Source organism: Armigeres subalbatus, chromosome 1, assembly GCF_024139115.2.
Source record: "Armigeres subalbatus isolate Guangzhou_Male chromosome 1, GZ_Asu_2, whole genome shotgun sequence".
In the NCBI taxonomy this organism is placed as follows: Eukaryota; Metazoa; Arthropoda; class Insecta; order Diptera; family Culicidae; genus Armigeres; species Armigeres subalbatus.
This window is the reverse complement of record NC_085139.1, coordinates 171519653-171524550: the sequence shown is the minus strand read 5'-3', so window position 1 is coordinate 171524550 and position 4898 is coordinate 171519653. Positions and strand designations below refer to the sequence as shown.

The window sequence follows — 4898 nt, the reverse complement described above, 5'->3', positions numbered from 1 at the left end:
ATGAAGAAGATTGAATGCAGTGTTGGCAGAGTCATATTTTCTATCCGCGTTTCTCTTATTCAGGCCTCTAGTTTGCAGTGGAATTTTGGTTTTGTTTTGCACTCTGATATTGCGATTCTTTTCTTAAATCCGCAACCTGGCGCGCCAGTTACGCGCCGGCTCCCGTGCGCCGAGTTGTGCGCCATGCAAAAAGTAAATAAAGCAATGTCAAACAGATGTGATCTTTTGGCACGGTTTTTCACATTCGCTTTTAAGGTATGCAACATATTATTGTCCCTCGATGGATAGTTAGGTTTTGGTGGAATAAACAGGATCTTCTTATTTTTTTTACATTTGCTGCTATACTGCATTTGGATCAGTATACTGTAGTAATAATTCCCATTAGGTAATCGTGTGTAATATGTGATGAAATATTTTGCATTTCCGTAATCAATCACATGTACCACAATATGGCAAATACCTTAGCGGCGCACAATCGAGAGCAAGGAAGGTTACTCTCAATGAGCTAGACTTACTAAGGTGACGCAGACCAGCATATGCATGTGTAGTAGTTATCAAAAATGTAGTGACGTCACTAATTGCGCCTGGCAACGAACTTATATGGGAAATATACTATAATATATTATTTTTTTGAGCTATCGCACATTCTAGCCATGAAAACAGGACAAGCCAATTGAACTCAATTTACAGTAATTATTTTATTTCCAAATAAATATTTTTAAACATCTAATTAAGAAAAAAAAACAATTGTTCAGGTGATTTGCGTAGACCAAACATAGTTTATTTATTTTTTAATATAAACGTATTACTTGACGTTTCTAGAAGTCTCATTTTATGGTGTTTTTTCAACGAGTCAGTTCTCCAAGATAGTATATGGCTTCGCTTCATGTAACGATTAGAAATTAGTATTCATGAGGTCTTCTTATGAACTGGCTCGATATCTTAGATGAAAGTTCTTCTAACAATTTTCAGGTTATTGTTCAAACTCAGCGTGGCTTTAACAGCGTGAAGGAGTTGTTGTTGTTAAAGCACATTGATCGCGACAGGGCATTCTGAGACCGTATTCCTCTCAAACTTTGAACGTTATCTTCTCAGGAATCTTTTATTAGCTTTGCCAACTCCTTTCTTATTATCAGTGAAAACTTTTATTTCGGTTTATCTCGGTTCATCCCATCGTTCCAGCTTTCGAAGGAATCGCCAAACTTGAAACAAAATTTACTTTCAATTAAAACAAAGATTGATTAAATTATGTATTCAATCTTACCATGTTGAACCAAACTATAACAGTCAGTATTGAACAAATTGATTAATCAAAATGCCTCCTGGCATATTTACAGCGATGGTCCGGAATCTTTGACTTTACGCCGATATTTCCGAAAGATTTGCACAGCTGTTATGTATTTAAATGCGCGAGAAGTCATCTAGCTCGATTCGTGGGAGTGGACGCTGAATTTAACTGTAATGTTTCTCGCCTCTCTGAACATAACTTTGACTGCTATCCACTGCACACTGGTTCAACACGTAAAAAACTACTGCTACGTGGTGTTAATTAGGAAAAATTGTACACAAAACATGATGAAAATCAATAAAACTTTACTATATCGCACAATTTCCATAGCCGTTTGGATATAAACACAAATGGTGACGTCAGCAGCATGGCTACAATTTTGTTGTTTTGACATTTAACTTTCGGACTGCGTCACCTTAGTAGGTCTAGCTCCTTGGGTTACTCTAACTTGAGCGTAATGTGCATCTATCCTGTTAGATAGTTACACTAACATTCTCACTAACGGTTAGGGTAAAGTGAGGCTAAAGTTACGCTAGAATGACACACTTTTGTTAGGTATGTTTATGCTTGGTGCATAATTACATCTAACCTGTTACCCTCACGTTACATGAACGTTAGCTATGTTTTGCTTTGGGCGGTTAGGTAGTTGTTAGGGTAGTTTTTGCTGGGATTTCATGCTGATTTATTTACACCCAGCTGTCATCGGAGGCAGAATGATTATGTACTATTAAAAGTACATAAGTACATAACTGCCTCGAATGACAGTTGAATGTAAATAAACTATTAATAAAAATCTTCGAGTACATTTCCCGCATAAATATTTAATAGTTTTATTGATCGAACTTCATTTTTTTTTAAATAAATACAATGAGTCATTAAGGTAAGTCAAATAAAACACACTGTCGGAGAAATCTCGCTTATGGAACGTTTTCTGTGTATACAGCTGATATCGCAGTGCCTGGTTCCAACGGAACGTTTGTTGTTCACGGAAAAGTTGTGAATTGTCCGGCAAATGGTGCAAATGGCACTATGAATGCCCGTCAGTTACCGGAGCCTGGTAACAACACTTTTGCAGCGTATGATCAACGCCGAAGATGATTCTCACATCGAGGGAAGTCCGGAAAAGCCACCCCCGAAAGCCAAGAAACCAGCGGTAGCTAAGAAACATCACACGCCAGCTAAATCTTCTAAGAAGCACAACGAGCTTTTCTCCCAGCAATCTCCCATCAAAACCCGGATCGAAGCACTTGAGAAGGCAGCCGTGGGTTTGCCGTATAAGTGTCGCGTTGCCTCCCAGAACAAGACCCCATCCCAATGGACTCGATTCCCTTCAAAGGCTTCCACCATCACATTCGTTTCTCAGCGATATCCTTCTTCCGCCAAAGCCAGCATCGCTCAGACCACGCCAAAGTACTCTTACAGATTCCAAATGAATCTCCTTTTCCGCTTCAAGCTGGCAAAATCAACGGTTTCTTGTAACCGATCGTTACAATCATTCCTTTTGTTGGCTCCACCACAAAACATAAATAGTATTTTTTATGCGTGTACCAATTAGATTGTAAAGTGAGCGGCGGCTCTCACGGTTCTGTGAGGCTCTCACGTTCTCTTTCTCAATCCATTCGCATTGGATATTTGTTGTCAGCGGTTTGAACTACAACAAAAACAAACGCTTGCCCCTATCACAATTTTGTGATACCCATGTAACGCTACCGAGCATACATTCAAGAGAATATGAATTAAGGTATAGGAGGTGAGTTGTAAATGTCAAACATCGGTTTTCAAGATGTCTGCCCTCGATCTTTTCCTTAAAAAAAATATATATATATCTCAGCCGAAGAAGGAGAAAATTCTTTTCTGTTCGACCTTTCAAGGAAGCAGTGCGCGACGTGTCTAATAATTTAAAATTTTTGGTTAGAAATCGAATAGCCAATTTAGTGAAAATTTTGATAATTAATTTGTGTCTCGTTATAGATAATATTCGAAAGCTATAAAAGTAACTATAACTAATAGTACGGTCAGTGCTAACTACGAAAAGTTAGTCCGGTTAGTGTGCAAAAATTATTATAATAGCTCTTTTGTTAGAAATAAAAATGTGTTCCTATTGTTCTCCAATTAGTACGTACAACAGTGTGTGCCAACGAAAAAACGGAAAAATCGTTAAATAACTAGATATACCCAAAGAAAAAGGTAAATAGAACAAATAGAAATAAAACGTGTAAAGAAAGAATAAAAGGACGTCACAACAGGGTAATTAATCGATGTGGCAGGTCCGACATCGGGCCTTTTTTCTTCTTTTGGGGTTCTTTCGGGAACCATTCCGTTTCCCCCCACAGGAAGCTCGAGGGATAGTTCGTCGTCCGGAATACGCGCACCTGCATAATCCTAAACCTCGTCTAGGGTCGATAGAAAAGGCAGGACGACAGAATCATCAAGCTTCCTCGAGGGTGGAGGAGAATATCTGACGCCATTTTGCTTGGTATTAATCCATCCGGGGTCGCCTTCGATCATCCGCCATCGTAAATCGGGGATTTTGGAAGAAAGTTCATCGTTCTCCCTGGCGACAATCCGCCGGACACACCAAATAACGCCGAACGTCGCCTTCAGCTACGAACGCCGCCTTCAGCTACGAACGCCGCCTTCAGCCACGAACGCCGCCTCAGCACTAGAACGCCGCCTTCGGAACTGGAACGCCGCCATTCGCCACGAACGCCGCCGCCTTCAGTGCAAGGTAGCCTTTACCAACACGAACGCCGCCTTCGGCACTAGAACGCCGCCAACCGCCACGAACGCCGCCTTCAGTGCAAGGCAGCCGTCACCAACAAGAACACCGCCGCCTTCAATGCAAGGTAGCCGTCACCAACACGATCGTCGTCACCAATAGGAACGCCGCCGTCGTCGGTACTCGAACGCCGCCACCATAACGAACGCCGCCACCTTCCGTACAAGGTAGCCGCCACGAACTCCATCGCCTTTACTACAAGGTCGCCGCCACGAACGCCGCCGCCTTCACTACAAGGTCGCCGCCATCAACACGAACGCCGCCACCTTCACTACAAGGTCGCCGCCATCAACACGACCGCCGCCACCAACACCACGATATCGCCACCGCAAGTATACCCTAGTAATAGTGACGTCCTTAGGGCCCGATAGGTTAATAAAACCAATATTATGTTCATTTGTAAAACTGTGGTAGGCAAAATTATTTATTCGAGCGCATCCATTAAGTGTTAAACTTTTCACCTGCATTGTTTCCGTTCCCCGGGCTCGAAAAGAAGAAGCCACCAGGCCTCTTCCTTCTTAGATCGGTCAGAAATTATTTTGCTTCACACGGCTTTTGAGACCACTATTAGGAAAAGCTTTAATTAATAGTTTCTTTTACCCGGGTTTTCAACACGGGTACGCGTTTCGTTTTCCGTTGAATTCCTGCGGATCAGTGAGTTCCTCAGAGTGAGTATTGGGAAGGGATTACATTCTAATTGGAAATACGACCCTGAATGAATGTCAAATCTTATTGACGTAAAAGAGAGAGAAGTTTCAATTGGCGCCCAGCAAAAATTAGCGATTGTAAAATCGAGTTCCATTTTCCAACCTTCCCCTACCACGGGAGGAA

The 4898-nt window shown here is 41.7% G+C and overlaps 1 long non-coding RNA gene across 1 annotated transcript; it reads left to right on the top strand.

Moving 5' to 3' along the window:
- Positions 1 to 1797: 1797 nt before the first annotated feature.
- LOC134208438 (uncharacterized) lies at positions 1798 to 4520 on the top strand. Its single transcript, XR_009978672.1, has 4 exons — positions 1798 to 2168; positions 2232 to 3331; positions 3405 to 3475; positions 3556 to 4520. It is a non-coding gene; the product is annotated as an uncharacterized LOC134208438 (long non-coding RNA).
- The last annotated feature ends 378 nt before the right edge of the window (positions 4521 to 4898 follow it).